This window comes from Hylobates moloch, unplaced genomic scaffold (assembly GCF_009828535.3).
Source record: "Hylobates moloch isolate HMO894 unplaced genomic scaffold, HMol_V3 SCAFFOLD_5, whole genome shotgun sequence".
NCBI lineage: Eukaryota > Metazoa > Chordata > Mammalia > Primates > Hylobatidae > Hylobates > Hylobates moloch.
The window spans coordinates 87,578,757-87,595,489 of NW_026652280.1; the positions used below are offsets into that span (position 1 = coordinate 87,578,757).

Genomic DNA, 16,733 nt, shown 5'->3' on the forward strand with positions numbered 1-16,733 from the left:
AGGGTGCCCACTAGGGAGATTCCTGAAGTGGAGGAAGCTGGCAGGACAGAAGCAGCAAGACCAGCCTCAGTCTGCTCCCCTGTGAAGCTCTGGTGTATGATTGGCCCCATAGGGTCGTCCCATCTTGAGGAAGGAAGTTGAGCTTTTCATTCAGCCATTGATCGGGGGCTCCACAGACAGAAGCTCCAGGCCTCACTAAGCCAGGCAGCTCCCATGGGCTGAAGGCAGTTCTGCAGAAAGGGTGCTGTAGTGAGCCATGGGCACCAGACACAGCTGGGGACTGGGTGCACAGAGCCATAAGGGGGACCCCAGCAGGGTGCGTGGGCATCCACAGAAATCCTGGGCACTGCAGACCAGCTAACGGGTGGGTGATGGACAAGGGTCCAGGTGCTGGTCAGTGACACGGGCTGGCAACGCGCATGGGGCAGCCCCCAACCACAAAGCGGGAGGAGACGAGGGAAGAGGGGTCCTGGGCTTGGCATGGGTTTGGGGAGCACTCCCTCCTTTGTGGATGTCTGCCTGTGTCCCCCCAACTCAACACAGTCCCCCCACAGAGGGACCCTTGGGGGGAAACACCGTCTAACTACCCCAAGAAAATAAAGAGCCAGACACCGTGCTGTGGACTTGCTGGGAACAATTCCATATTCAGATCCACTATTAACGTGAAGCTAAGTGCGAGAAGTGTTGGCTGGGATTTTCAAATCTAAATGATAATACTCACTTATGAACCTTTCCATCACAATGACCCAGAAATAAGACGTGAAGAAGTTAGGATAATGCCATCAAAAGGGTCACGCCGCCCTCATGATTCTCTTGACAGGCATGAATTTATATAATAATGAAAAAGCATTTTCACCATTAAGCAGCCCCACAGCCTGCTAAGGCCATCGCGGATGATGGTCGCATTACTCACGCGCGTCGCCACCCAACCGGCTGGGACATCGCCACGCTTCCCATTCTGCTGGGAATGCATAGAATTAAGATGCTAGGTTTCAAAATTATAAAAACATTTTTCCATATTAATTTTTTTGGGGAATTTGCTGAGAATCACATGACTTCAAGGATAATTATTCCCTCCAGTCATTTTATTCACTTGATAAAAAAGTGGGAAAACATAGATAATAGAATATTTACTGTTTTATACAGTTCTTTTTTTTCTTTTGGCACAGTCTTGCACTGTTGCCCAGGCTGGAGTGCAGTGGTGCCATCTTGGCTCACTGCAACCTCCGCCTCCTGGGTTCAAGCGATCCTCCTGCCTCAGACTCCCAAGTAGCTGGGATTACAGGTGCCCTCCACCACGCCTGGCTGATTTTTTTTTTTTTTTTTTCATTTTTAGCAGAGACAGAGTTTTACTATGTTGGCCAGGCTGGTCTTGAACTCCTGACCTCAGGTGATCCGCCCGCCTCGGGCTCCCAAAGTGGTGGGATTACAGGCGTGAGCCACCGTGCCCGGCCCAGATCTGCCCTTTTGTGTCTGGCTTATTTCAGCAAGCCTAATGAACGTTCTCATGTTTACTCCACTTTGTAGCATGTGTCAGAATCTCTTTTTGCTGTTAAGGCTGAGCCTTCCTCCACTGTGTGCATAGACCGCCGTTTGCTTACACTTCCTTTCTGGACATGTGAGTGCTTCTACCTTCTGGGTCCTGTGAACAATGCTGCTATGAACATGGGGTGCATCGTGCCTCTAGACTGAGAAGTTAGGCGTTCCCTGCCATCCTCCAAGGCTGGATTCCTTACAAAGGGTGGGGGTGGCACCGAGGCTCATTTCCAGCCAGGGGAGAGCTCCAGCTAACAGGAGGAGGCAGGAGAACTGATGGAGTTAGGAAGTTCCCCGCTAATTTCAAGAGTCCTCAAAATGTTCATACTCTTTGGTGAATAATTCCACCATCAGGCATTTATACAGAGGGAATCAGAGATGTGGCTCAGGGCACTTGTCACAAATGTGGGTGATGCTAGGAACATTAGTTAATAGGCAAAATAAAGAAAAAACACTTTCTCTGCACAACCAAGTTGGGGTGTGAGTCCAGTGTGCTCCCCAGGACACCTGTAAGCACACATGTGTATGCGCATCAGAACAGACACGGGTATACTGGAGCCCCCCTCTGTAAACTGCCTAAAAGGCATTAGCTCCAAGTGACCATCACAGAGGAGAGGAATCATCAGGGGAGACGAGGGATGCGGAGGAGATGAGGGGCATGGGGGAGACGAGGGTGCGGGGGAGACGAGGGGTGCGGGGGAGACGAGGGGTGAGGGGGAGACGAGGGTGTGGGGGAGATGAGGGGTGTGGGGGAGACGAGGGTGTGGGGGGATGAGGGGTGTGGGGGAGATGAGGGTGTGGGGGAGACAAGGGTACTGGGGAGATGAGGGGTACAGTGGAGATGAGGGTGAGGGGGAGATGAGGGTGTGGGGGAGATGAGAGTGGAGATGAGGGGTGCAGGAGAGATGAGGGGTACAGTGGAGATGAGGGGCGCTGGGGAGATGAAACATACAGTGGAGATGAGGGGTACAGTGGAGATTAGGGGTGCAGGAGAGATGAGGGGTACAGTGGAGATGAGGGGTACTGTGGAGATGAGGGGTACAGTGGAGATGAGGGGTGCAGGAGAGATGAGGGGTACAGCAGAGATGGGGTGCTGGGGAGATGAGAGGTACAGTGGAGATTAGGGGTGCAGGAGAGATGAGGGGTACAGTGGAGGTGAGGGGTACAGTGGAGATGGGGGTGCAGAAGAGATGAGGAATGTGGGGGAGATGAGGGATCCCCACCCTCAGCACTGGCCTGTCTTCGCCTATATTCGTGCTCCTCCATCTGCCCACCCCAGGGTCCACCCACAGCTGGGGTCACAGCTCAGCCATCTGGGCTGAACTTTCCACATCAGGCTCCACGAGGTTCCACTCCCTCCAGCACCCCACTGGGCACCCAGAGCCCCAAGGCCAGAGCTGTCTTGGATCCAGCTCCCCACCTGCCTTCACCCCCAAAGTCACCTACAATTCACCGTGGGGGCTGGATGAGACTGGAGGCCCTGCCCCTGCCCTCTCCACTTGGACCCACTGTGTCAACTGAAAAGTTTCTCCGAAAAAACTGCACACTGGCAATATGTTTTGCTATGGGCCAAAAGATTTCCCACATCTGGAGTCTGAATCAACACACATACATCCTCTGGGACTGGGAAAGCAGCCCCTGTCCCCGTGCAAGTCCCCCTGCCAGCATGATCCCCAGACTACCTCGCCAGCGCAACACGTGCCTGGGCCTCACGTTGAACTGCACCACCTGCTACCCCACTTCCCTGCCCTGCACCCCTCACCCCCAGCCGTGCCTTGAGGCCTCTGGGCCACCGAGGACTTGGATTCAGAAAGAAAACGGCAGATGAAAGTCCTGTAATGGACCCCATTGTGCCTCATGGCGAGGCGCAGAAAGAAAAATCAAACCCAAAAGCGACCAAAGGAGTCAAATGATTGTATTTCAGACACAGGGCAAAGAAGTCGGCCTTAATGCCACTCTGGGCAAACCATGCAAACTGGCAAAGTGAGTCAGCCCTTTGCACTTCTGAGAACTGAAAAGCTTTCTAAGTGCACATAGAATAATAAAATGTGGCTGAGGTTGGGCGTGTGATTTTTTTTTTTTTTTTTTGAGACGGAATCTCACTCTGTTGCCCAGGCAGGAGTGCAGTGGCACCATCTCGGCTCATTGCAACCTCTGCCTCCCGGGTTCAAGTGATTCTTCTGCCTCAGCCTCCCGAGTAGCTGGGACTACAGGTGTGTGCCACCACGCCTGGCTAATGTTTTGTATTTTTAGTAGAGATGGGGTTTCACCGTGTTAGCCAGGATGGTCTCAATCTCCTGACCATCTTGTGATCCCCCTGCCTCGGCCTCCCAAAGTGCTGAGATTATAGGTGTGAGCCAGCGTGCCCGGCCGGGAGTGTGATTTTTAATTGTCCTGAAAGCTTCAAGTTCTTCTGACCCAGTGTCACTGTCCGTGAGCTCAGCCCAGCAGGGAAGCATGCTGCGTGTATAACACGTGTCCAGAACAAGGAAGTGCGTCCCTGGGAACGGTCTGGCCCAGGTGTGTGGATCAAGTGTTTGGAGTGGAGAAGGTGGGCAGCTGGAGGGATGCAAAGACAGGCAAGAGTCAGGCATTGGAGGGCCTCGAGTGCCACAATGAAACATTTGAGCTTGATTCTTAGAGAATAATGAAGCTACCAAGGCCTCCTAGCAAGAGGGAGTTATGGTGAGGGCTGCATTTTGCAAAGGTGGAGCTGGCCACTACAGAGTGGGGCCTGGACAAGGAAGGGCAGGCAGCACTGAATGGAGTGTACAGCAGAGAGCCAAAATCTTTGAGATTTTGCCCACTGAGGGGTGGGGTCTGTTTCTCTACCCGCTTGCATCTGGGTTGAGCTTGTGTATTAGACCATTTTCCTGCTGCTCACAAAGACATAACTGATACTGGGCAATTTACAAAAGAAAGAGGTTTAATGGACTCACAGTTCCATGTGACTGGGGAGGCCTCACATCACGGTGGGAGGTGAAAGGCATGTCTCACACAGTGGCAGACAAAACAGCACTTGTGCAGGGAAATTCCCCTTTATAAAACCATCTGATCTCATAAGACATACTCACTATCGTGAGAATAGCATGGGAAAGACCCGCCCCCATGATTCAATTACCTCCCACCGGGTCCCCCACAACACGTGGGAATTGTGGAAGCTACAATTCAAGAGGAGATTTGGGTGGGGACACAGTCAAACCATGTCAGCCTTGACAATGACTGCTTTGACCTATAGAACATGACCGAAGTGATGTGCCAGTTCCAGGCTTAGCCTTTAAGAGGCTGCCTTTTGCTTCCTCCTGCTTGGAACTCAGCCACCATACTGGGAGGAAGCCCAAGCAGCTACATGGAGGAGAATGAAGGGCCCTAGCCACTGTCTCCAGCTGAGGCCTGAGCCTCCAAGCAGCACTCATTCACCAGCCATGAGTCTGCTTCCTTGAAAGTGGATCTGCCAGGCCTGGAGGGGCCACCCCAAGTGATGCTGCATGGAGCAGAAATGAGCTATCCCCACCCATACTGCAAAATCATATTGTTTTAGGCCACTAAGTTTTGGGGCAATTTCTTATGTGGCAATAAATACCTGAAACATTGCTCGTGGGAGGCTGGGAGGGAGAACTTTGCCAGGCTCTGTGGACCCTGAGCTGGGGCCTGGGCAGTGGCTGGGTGAAGCCTAGTGCAGGTTTGACAGCTGTTCCTGTGTTTTGTTTCCTACAAAAATCACAGCAACCTCCTTCCCACCCTTGTCCGCACTGCAAACAGTGTTCAGTCACCCTGGTAATGCAGCCCCACTCGGTGGCCAGCTGCTGGGCAGGGGGCTACCATCTGGACAGCTTGCAAGACAGCTGTGCTCCCGGAAACGGAGGGCCCTGGCGATGGTAATTGGCAATGTCCTTCCTTTGGGAAGTCAGCCTGATTCTTCAAATACAATAACAGGGTTTGAGAATTTAATCTTCCCCCCAGGGATACTATTTATTCTGTTGTTCGTGCATCACGGAGAAGAAAGCTCTTACCACTAGGGATCTGTCAACTTGATTTTCTCTTAATCAGTGCTTATGTCCATTTTTCTGCCAGATCTATGTCTTCTTTGACAAAAATATGGAGCATAGCAGGTCTTTTCCTCAGAGCAGCGCTAGACCCCCAAATACTTTTCAACGAGACAGCCTTGTGGCCTGCGTTGCTGTTGGAGATCTCATCCCTGCACCTCAGTATCTCAGTCCTGGAGGATACGGGCTCCCCACCTTCCATGGACCCCGGCACTGCGGGTTGCACAAGAACCCAGGGCATCGGATACATTTGGAATTTCAGACAAAACAAAGAATGTCTTAGTAGGATACATCCCAAATATCGCACGGGACGTACTTACACTCAAAAATCAGTCACTGTCCGTCTGGTATTCACATTTAACTGCGTGTTCTGTGTTTTTATTTACCTAATTGCGCCTGAGTCACCTAGGGGGACATTTGGAATAAAGAAGCAGCTAACGACAAAATCAGGAAGGGCTCAGGGAAAGTTGGGGTTCGGGTGGGCAGGAAGGCCCTGGGGGAGGTGTGGCAGAAGGTCAAGGAGGACCCTGCAGGGAGGAGGGGTTGGGCAGAGCCTGGGCAGCTCCTCTAGATTTTCTTTTCTTTTCTTTTTTCTTTTTTTTTTGAGATGGAGTCTTGCTCTGTCACCCAGGCTGGAGTGCAGTTGTGTGATCTCGGCTCACTTGCAAACCCTGCCTCCCGGATTCAAGCAATTCTCTTGCCCCAGCCTCCAAGTAGCTGGTACTACAGGCGCGTGCCACCATGCCTGGCTAATTTTTGTATTTTCTTTTAGTAGAGACCAGGTTTCGCCATGTTGGCCAGGCTGGTCTTGAACTCCTGACCTCAAGTGATCCGCCTGCTTTGGCCTCCTAAAGTGCTGGGATTACAGGCATGAGCCACCATGCCCTACCACCAAACTCTCTTCTTTCCTTTTTTTTTTTTGAGTCTTGCTCTGTTGCCCAGGCTGGAGTGCAATGGTAGGATCTCGGCTCACTGCAACCTCCACCTCCCAGGTTCAAGCAATTCTCCTGCCTTAGCTTCCTGAGTAGCTGGGACTACAGGTGCCTGCCACCATGCCTGGCTAATTTTTTGTGTGTGGTTTTGGGTAGAGATGGGGTTTTGCCATGTTGGTCAGGCTGATCTCTAACTCCTGACCTCAGGTGATCTGCCCACCTCGGCCTCCCAAAGTGCTGAGATTACAGGCATGAGCCACCGTGCCTGGCCACTAGATTTTCAAAGAAGGCGAGGGAGCAGCCAGTAGAGATTTGATGGGAATTAGTGACCCACTGTCCCGGTTTGCCTGGGACATTTTGGTTTTCACCTGGAAAATTCTGTGTCCCAAGAAACTCCTCAGGGATTTCCAGCCTGGGGAACTGGGATGGCTGATCACCCTAAACAGGAAGGATGTTCTAGATAGAGGAATGTTCTAGACAGAGGAAACAGAAAGTACAGAATCACCCAGGTGTCTTTTCCTCCTAGAAACAGCTTGACTCTGTCCTCTCTTCCCTTGCAGAGGGGCGCTGGGGAGTTGGGTTGGGTTGGGTGAGTGAGGCTCTTGCCTTGGGTACAAAATGTGCAGAGTGCCAAAAAAACTCAGTGATCAGGATAAATAATATTCCAGTGCAATATTTGTAAGTCCAAATTAATGTGAAATATCCATGATGAACAAATTATCAAACATTTAAATAATGTTCCTTAAACACAGACCTACTGTATCACCCAGCAACTGACTTCCTAGGTATAGGAATTGAGAACAGATGTCCAAACAGATGCTTGAACACAAATGTTCATAGCAGCAGTCTTCATAAATGCCAAAGGGGGAAGCAACTCAAATGTTGATGAGCTGATGCATGGATAAAAAGTGGTCTATCCGGCCAGGCGTGGTGGCTCATGCCTGTAATCCCAGCATTTTGGGAGGCCGAGGTGGGCAGATCACCAGAGGTTGGGAGTTCTAGACCAGCCTGACCAACATGGAGAAACCCCCACCTCTACTAAAAATACAAAATTAGCCTGGCCTAGTGGCGCATGCCTGTAATCCCAGCTACTCGGGAGGCTGAGGCAGAAGAATTGCTCGAACTTGGGAGGTGGAGGTTGCAGTGAGCCGAGATTGTGCCACTGCACTCCAGCCTGGGCAAGAAGAGTGAAACTTCATCTCAAAAAAATAAAAATAAAAAATAAACAAAAAACAAAGTGCTCTATCCATATAACAGAATATTACTCAGCCATGAAAAGGGATGAAATATTCATGCTACAACATGGGTGAACCTCGAAACATGGTGAGTGGAAGAAGCCAGACCCAAAAGGCCATAGATTTTATGACTGCATTTATACGAAATGTCCAGAACAGGGGCAAATAGAGCAGATCTCCCCTGACAGCCCTCAGAAGCAACCCACCCTGCTGACACCTTGATCTTGAACTTCCAGCCTCCAGAACTGTGAGATGGTGCATTTCTGTTGGTCAAGCTGCCTGGCGTGTGGTACTTTGCTATGGCAGCCCAAGCCAATGACAGCAGTCTCACTCATCAGACTGGTGAAAATGTTAAAAGTTTGCTAGCGGCTGGGTGCGGTGGCTCATGCCTGTAATCCCAGCACTTTGGGAGGCCAAGGCGGGTGGATCACAAGGTCAGGAGATCGAGACCATCCTGGCTAACACGGTGAAACCCTGTCTCTACCAAAAATACAAAAAATTAGCCGGGCTTGGTGGCGTGCGCCTGTAGTCCCAGCTACTCAGGAGGCTGAGGCAGGAGAATGGCATGAACCCAGGAGGCGGAGATTGCAGTGAGCCGAGATCATGCCACTGCACTCCAGCCTGGGCGACAGAGCAAGACTCTGTCTCAAAAAAAAAATAAAAAAAGTTTGCTAGCATCCAGCTGGGGCTTTGGGGAAAGAGGCACTTAGATTCCAAGAGGCTGTAAACGGGTGCAGTCTTTCCAGAAGGTAATTTCGTAGTTTTTTTTTTTTTTTTTTTTTTTTTTTTGAGACAGAGTGTCGCTCTGTCACCCAGGCTGGAGTGCAGTGGTGCGACCTCAGCTCACTGCAACCTCAGCCTTCTGGGTTCAAGCAATTCTCTTGCCTCAGCCTCCCGAGTAGCTGGGACTACAGGCGCCTGCCACCATGCCTGGCTAATTTTTGTATTTTTAGTGGAGATGGGTTTTCATTATGTTGGCCAGGCTGGTCTCGAACTCTTGACCTCAGGTGACCCACCCACCTCGGCCTCCCAAAGTGCTGGGATTACAAGTGTGACCCACCACACCCGGCCAAATTTGGTAGTTTCTAACAAAGGATGAAGTGTGCATACCTTGTGTCCTCTGGTTCCAGGCTAAAATGCCATCACCTGATTCCAGAAGGCTTTTGCATGAGGACGTCCGTTATATCCCAGGACACTGGGAACCACATAAATGTCTATGGCTGGAGGGAGGTAAGCTGGGAGTGTCATCCACATAGTGAAGTAATGCCTGGCTCGTGGAGAGAAAACAGCAGTCCTCACCTGGAAAGATATCTGAGATGCATAAAATCAAAGAGGCAAGTTGTAGAAAAATAAGCACAGCAAAATTCCATTTAGCTTTTTTTTAAATTGCATGTATAACTGCAGGGAAAATTCAGAAACATTCGGAAGAATACTCATTTGCAGAAGTTTTTTGTTTGTTTGTTTGAGACAGAGTCTTGCTCTGTCGCCCAGGTTGGAGTGCAATGGTGCAATCTTGGCTCACTGCAACCTCTGCCTCCCAGGTTCAAGTGATTCTCCTGCCTCAGCCTCCCGAGTAGCTGAGATTACAGGTGCATGCCACCACGCTGGGCTAACTTTTGTATTTTTAGTAGAGATGGGGTTTTACCATGTTGGCCAGGCTGGTCTCAAACTCCTGACCTCAGGTGATGCACCCGGCTTGGCCTCTCAAAGTGCTGGGATTACAGGTGTGAGCCACTGCGCCCGGCCACATTTGCAGGAGTTCTGCTAGAAGCATGAATGGCAGAACCTGCATCTCATTTTTTAAAATTTTTAAAGAGTGATATGATTCTGTGTGATTTTCACTGTGTGTTTTATATTTTCCTTGTCTTTTGAAAATAATAATCGCTTTAACAATAAGCATTTAAAATAAACTAAGTCAATATAGATACTACAATTCTATTACAGCTGGCTTTCAAGAGAGGGGTCCTGTGAGGCCTTTTCCTTCCCAGCGTCCTCTGAGGAGCTGCACAATTTTCTGGCTTGAAGTCCAGATAACTCCAGATAACTGGTCACTACACTTCAAAGCCCTGTGCTGGCTGAACCGTCTCTGCCTCATTTCGTTTCTATAGAGACCCTGTGGGGTAGTTCAAGGTGAGGCAGTGGTGCTCAGCGCAGGCTCAAGGCCACACGGCTGCGCGTGCTGAGGCCAGAGCTGAGCCTGGGCATCTCCGGCCTCTGCGTGGTTTCCTCCGCTGGGTCTGAGGATGAGCAAAGGCTGATTCCATCCAGCCTGACTCACCTGGGCTGGGCGGCGGTGTGGGGAGGAAGTGTCTCCTGCCAGCCCACATCCGAAATCACCACCAGCTGGTGAGCTTCCCGGGGGTGGGGCTGCTGGTCAGCGCCAGGGAGGCTGGGGGGTGACCCTCCGCAGGGGGCCCCTCCTTCTAGGAGGCCATGGTCGGTACCACACAGCGAGTGGACTGATCTGGTCGCAGCCTTAGCTCTTCCCAATACCGCTTCCCTCCCGGTGACGCCGATGCACAGTGACCCGTGCGTCTGGTGCCTCCTGACTGATAGGATTCAACCACTGTCCACCAAGCCCGGCGAGTTGGGGACGAAAGGGGTGGCGCTATCACCCTCTGAGAGACAGGAAGCGGCAGCTCAGGACGGTAGCCGACTCCACCCGTGGGGTCAGCCGCCGAAATGCGCCAGGTTCTGGATTTACAGCAACAGGAAGCAACAGAGAGGACAACCCCAGACAAAACGGGGAGAGAGGAAGCAGACACTAATCAGAAACGCTGCAAACCCATCACTGAAAGTTTAGAACCAGGCCCAGTGAGTCGCTGCTGCGAGGAGTCTGACGGTGGACGCCCTCGGAGGGAGGGGCGGGCAGTGACAGGGATGTGAGGGGCGAACCTGGAGAGCTGGGCAGTCCCACCTGGAATGAGGGCTGGATTAGACTTCACCAAGAGGTTTTTAAATACTCATCACTTTTGAGTCCTTTAAAGTATTTTGGGGCTGGGCGCAGTGGCTCACGCCTGTAATCCCAGCACTTTGGGAGGCTGAGGTGGGTGGATCACCTGAGGTCAGGAGTTCAAGACCAGCCTGGCCAACGTGGAGAAACCCTGTCTCTACTAAAAACACAAAAATTAGCTGGGTGTGGTGGCGGGCGCTTGTAATCCTAGCTACTCCGGAGGCTGAGGCAGGAGAATTGCTTGAACCCGGGAGGCGGAGGTTGCAGTGAGCCGAGGTTGTGCCACTGCACTCCAGCCTGGGCAACAGAGCGAGACTCTGTCTCAAAAAATAAATAAATAAATAAATATGTTGGGTCCCTGAGAAGCACATCAGAGCTTTTCCTGCACAGCTCAGGCCCAAGTGGAAGCGCCCCTCTCTCTTCCCACTGCCCCTCCTTGTGGCCCCCCAGCTGCCTGTCCTCCTCCCGCACACCCACATCCTGGTAGCCAGACGGGTTCCCATATGGCCCTGGGTGCTGCTGATGGGCCTGACTCAGGGCCAGGAAACAGGGGCAGCTGTCCAGGGCCTGTCGCTGAGTCACCAACTTCCCGCCCCCACCCCTCCCAACCGCAGGTGTCAGCCTCTGGCGAGGCCATTAGCAGCCCCTCTTCCTCCAGGTTGAGCTGCCCAGAAAACCCCCAGCTGGATGAGTCACCCAGGGCACAGGTGGATTCACAGACTCCCGGCTGCGACCCTGCCTCTGACCAGCAAGGAGGTCCCTGCAGAAGCTCATCTCCCGTGGGATGAGTTCACCAAGGAGCGGGAGGGGAAGACACATGGTGGGGTGCGGGGCTGGGGGCTGGGTGCTGGGAAGGAGAGGCTTCCCTGGCACAGAGCCCAGGGCAGTGAAGGAGTGGCCCAGGGGTGGTCTGTTGGAGAAAGAAGATGCAGGTGGTGGGTTTAGGGAGGAGAGAGTGCCACACTGCACACAAGGATGGCTCCAGCTAAAGGGCCCAGGACTTGTGAGCTGAGCAAAGCAAGACGTCAAAAGCAACGTCCCCCTCCACTCGCCCTGGAATTGGAGGGGAGAGTTGAGCTTGCGTGGAACTGCATCTGGGGTGGGAGGTTGCGGGGGCTTCCTGAGAGGCCACGGTGGCTCCCAAGACACTGGTAGAGGGTGTCCACTAATAAAAAGCTGACTAAACACCTTTCAAAGATGCAGCTCTCCAAATTCTCCTAGTGACCCCAGGCTTGTTTCAAGCCCATCTCCCTGGGAGATGGCAGCTTTCCACGAGGGGCTGTGCCACCAACGCTGCAGCGTGCGTGCCACACAGCACACGTTCCAGTGCTAGGGGAGTGGGTGCGTGGGCAGCGGGGCACTCCTAGAACTATTCCCACAGCAGACTGTGAGCGGCAACTTAACCATCCTATGCAAGTGAGATCAATACATCCTATATATATATATAGGTGGCTATAAATACACCCACCATGATCCAGAACTAAATGCATCCCCAATCTAACTTCCCCTTAAAGAGCCCAGAAGTGCTTGCGGCCTTTCCAACACCACATTGTATGAGGGGAAACTGAGGAAGTGATGTGCCGAGAGACAGGTCTTAACTGGCTGTGGTTATGGCCTACTTTCACATTTTACCAAAATTTACAACCATGAAAACACACGGACTTAGGGCTCTGCCTGTGGCAGAGCCTGTACTGGCCTACACCAACATCCCATGTCCCCCTCCTCCTTCAGCTCCAGAACCCAATCGAGCTCACCACCATCCATAATAAAAGACCCTGTTTCCAACCTGTTTCCAAGCCTCTGTTATGGCCAGGTATGACGCTGGCCAGCAAGATGCATGCAGAAGGAATCTTCCAGAAGGCTGCTTTAAAGATGGAATTCTGTTACCCAATGTTCTCAAACCTCCAAAACTTGCTCTTCCTCCTTTTCTCCCTTCTCAGCTTGCACTCGAAACGCCAATGTCTACTACCTTAACCCATTAGTAAAAGCACCCAATTGTTTCTGTGAATGAAACAACTCTGTATAATGAACCCATTTAACAACGTTCTATCGAATAACCGAATACATATATTAAAAACTCGTTCATAGAATGGTATAATTCTATCCATTGATACAACTTTCACTTTAGCCAGATCCTTTGCCAGCTACTAATTTTTTTAGGGGAGCGACTCTAGGGTGTTTTTTCATGACTGCTGTGTTACTGGAGTGGGGCTGGGTGGTGTGAAAATCAGGGAGTGGAGGAATCGAGGACACAGACATTCGCAGGGTCAAAGAAATGCCAATTTTAGGTCATCAAGCCATTTCCTCACGTCTTGAGTAGTAACGAGATCGTCGCAGGACTGATAGGTGGTATTGTTCGTCACGTTATCGTCCAAACCTCTCCCTTTGATGAGCCTGTCTTGCAGACATGAGCTCCTCAGCAGCGGTGGAGGTGGTGTACCCTCTCACGTGCTTTTATTCGTTCATTCATTCATCGAACATTTGTTGACCAGTGTGAAACTGATTGGAACAACTCCTACTGCACGTGACGGAAAACCTCTACAGGCCATTGGCTTAAATAAGAGAGATGCTTCTTCTCCTCTGTTGTGAAACAAGCTTGGAAGTGCGCAGCCCAGGGACCAGGCTCAGGGTCACTGGGACCCAGGCTCCCTCAGCCTTGATGTGTCACCTGAAGCCATCACCTCATGGTCCAAATTGGTTGCCCACCTCCAGCCTTCACGTCCACACTTCAGGCAGCAGGAAGAAGGAAAAGGACCAAAAAGGGGGCATACCCGTGTAACCCCCTCCACCTGGAGTGTGCTGGGCCTCCTTCTGTACCCAGTCACTACCGCTCACCTGTCAGGTTCAGCTCCCCTAATCCATGCATCTCCTTCCCATGACAATGGGGTGGTTATTTGTACAATAACCATTTGTTGCATACAGTTGGCCCTCCATGTCCACAGTGGGTTGGTTCCAGGAAACCCCTGGCCATGCAAATACCAAAATCCATGGATGCTCAAGTCCCTTATATAAAATGGCATAGTATTCATATAACCTATGCACATCTTCCCATATGCTTTATTTTTAATTTAACTTTTTTATTTTTGAGATGGAGTCTCACTCTGTCACCCAGATGCTGGAGTGCAGTGGCACCATCAGTGGCACCATCTCGGCTCACTGCAACCTCTGCCTCCCGGGTTCAGGTGTACAAGTGATTCTTCTGCCTCAGTGTCCCGAGTAGCTGGGATTACAGGTGTCCGCCACCACGTCTGGCTAAGTTTTTGTATATGTAGTAGAGACAGGGTTTTGGCATGCTGGCCAGGCTGGTCTCAAACTCCTGACCTCAAGTGACCTGCCCGCCTCGGCCTCCCAGACTGTTGTGATTACAGGCATAAGCCACTGCGCCTGGCTCCCCCATATGCTTTAAATCATCTCTAGATTACTTATAATACTGAGTATAATGTAAATGCTACATGAATAGTTGTTATACCGTATTGTTTAGGAAATAATGACAAGGAAAAAAGTCTGTACGTGTTCGTACAGAGAAACCCATCCTAGGCCTACCTACAAGGACCCAGTCCACAGTGGGTTGAACCTGCAGCTAGCGAACCCACAGATCCAGAGGGGCCAACTGTAATGGGTCTCCGTGAGGGCAGGGACCCTGCGGCTGATTTCACCGCTGCAGCTCCACTGCCAGGGAATGCACGGTTGAGCTCCCGTGCGGTGGGCATGGCCCAGGTAACCCTTGACCCTTGCTTGAGTTCTCAGCTTCAGGGTGGTTTTTCCTGGCGGTGGACAGCGCTTCTAAGGAAGATGGGCTGGCTCTAAGGCAGTGGGGAACATCAGGCTTTCTGCTTGATTTCCATTACTCTAATGGTGACCCACTTTGTCTGCCGCACACTGGGCTGTCTTCAAGATGACAGGTTGACAATGACTGCCATTGAGTCATTACTGAGCAAAGAGCCATTAGCACACTGGCTGTGGTTCCAGCACAGTCTGTGCCGGGAGGCAGGTGTCTGTCATCCCAGGTGTGCTGGCCTCATTTGTCTGAAGGAATCTGCCGACCTCAGGAAACCCCAGCACGCCTTCAGGCCACCGCCTTGCTTGTCTGTAGCCTTCCCGTGGTCACCGCACTTCCGGGCCAGGGTCCCAGCCAGGGTTTATACCGAGACCCACTCACCCACACTAAGCGGGAAGCAAGATGGTGGGTGTCATCCCACGTGGCAAAAGAACTTAGGGACCTGGAGGAAGCAGGCATGGGCATGTTTATTTTGAATACATGTGTCTCATTATTCAATGGAGCTTTCTTAAATGAATTCGAAATACACGTGAAGATTTGTTTCCAGTTTCTTAATGTCTTTTTTTGTTTTTGTTTTTGTTTTTTTGTTTTTTGAGATGGAGTCTTGCTCTGTCGCCCAGGCTGGAGTGCAGTGGCAGGATCTAGGCTCACTGCAAGCTCCGCCTCCCAGGTTCTCGCCATTCTCCTGCCTCAGCCCCCCGAACAGCTGGGATCACAGGTGCCCGCCACCACACCTAGCTAATTTTTTGTATTTTTAGTAGAGACGGGGTTTCACTGTGTTAGCCAGGATGGTCTCGATCTCCTGACCTCATGATTCCCCCACCTCGGCCTCCCAAGCCCAGCCTGAAATTTCTTTTTCTTTCTTTCCTTTCTCTTTCCTCACTTTCCTTCCTTCCTTCTCTTTTCTTCTTCTTCTTCTTCTCCTCCTCCTCCTCCTTCTTCTTCTTTCTTCTTCCCTTCTCTCTGTCTCCCTCTCTCTTCCTCCCTCCCTCCTTTCTTTCTTGACAGAGACTTGCTCTGTTGCCTATGCTGGAGTGTAGGCTTGATTGTAGCTCACTGTAGCCTCAACCTCCTGGGCTCAGGTGATCCTCCCACCTCAGCCTCCTGAGCTGAGCAGTTGGGACTATAGGCACGTGCCACCATGCTTGGCTGATTTTTAAAAAATATTTATTTATTTTTAGTAGAGATGAGGTCTTGCTATGTTGCCCTGGCTGGTCTTGAACTCCTAGGCTCAAGTGATCTATCCACTCACCTCGGCCTCCCAAAGTGCTGGGATTACAGGCATGAGCCACCGTGCCCGGCCTGAAGTTTCTTTGAAAGTAAAAAAGGAAACAAAAAGAGTACATAGGCCCAAATGAAGACAGCTGAAAGTTTAATGTACCTCAGATTCCAGCCCACGACTAAGGGATGGACTTTGAGTCTTTTTTGAATCCATCTCAAGGATTTAGGTTTGGAGTTTCTGCTCCTTTAAACAGACTAAGAGCCTCTTTGACAAAGTAAATAGAGAAAATAAGTGTAGTCAAGCTCTGGCAGGATTCGGAAGGGGGCCTAACATGGAAGAAAGGAGAAGGCTGGAATTAACTAAGATGTGCTAAGCACTGGGCTGGATTTGTTCTCAGTAGAAAGCAAGAAAGAGCTCTGGGATGGCAGCAGGGCTCCCACTACCACCGGGGGTCAAAGGTATTTCTCAGGTAGCCAAGAGGCACCCATGAGCCCAGCCCCTGCCCACTCCCTGATGTCATCTAGACACAAGGACACGGGGCGTGAGAGGACGTCATCGTCACTTCTCTGCAGAGTCACAGGAACCTGCCCTCTGCTCCTCCGCCTCTCAGCTGTCCTTCTGCCCACGGCTGGCCCAGACTCCCATGGCGACTCACTCTCTCCCACGCCCCCACCCGCGGCAGGAAACCACTTCAGGGTTTACTGTGGGCTCCGAAATCAGCCTGTGGGTCCCCTGCGCCTGACTCTCCTCTCCCCAGGCTGCAAGAAATAGGGATGACCAGAAGTCAAACTGTGCCCTTGGGAACACCCCACCCCTTCACCACTGTCGTGCCAGGAGTCTGTTCTTAAGACCCCTCCCCAAGCCCTGTTTCCTCCTTTTCCTCCCATAAACCACAGCAGACACTCAGCCACCAGGCTGCAGCCCTGCACCTTCTCCAGCAGCCGCTGGCCTTCGCTTCGGTTCTTGAAAGCCCGGTTGTCCTTCCCCAGCCATGTGGAAGCAGACGGATCTCTCCTGGGGGCAGCCTGCAG

At 51.6% G+C, this 16,733-nt stretch overlaps 1 protein-coding gene across 1 annotated transcript in view; it reads right to left on the reverse strand.

Moving 5' to 3' along the window:
• Window positions 1-3,936: 3,936 nt before the first annotated feature.
• The window catches only part of TESMIN (testis expressed metallothionein like protein), an 87,217-nt gene continuing 74,420 nt past the window's right edge, over window positions 3,937-16,733 (reverse strand). The window contains exons 15-16 of the transcript XR_009213576.1: window positions 8,860-9,060; window positions 3,937-4,095 (exon numbers count right to left, since the gene is read on the reverse strand). The gene's annotated coding sequence lies outside the window, so the exon portion shown is untranslated. The remainder of the gene's footprint in view (window positions 4,096-8,859; window positions 9,061-16,733) is intronic.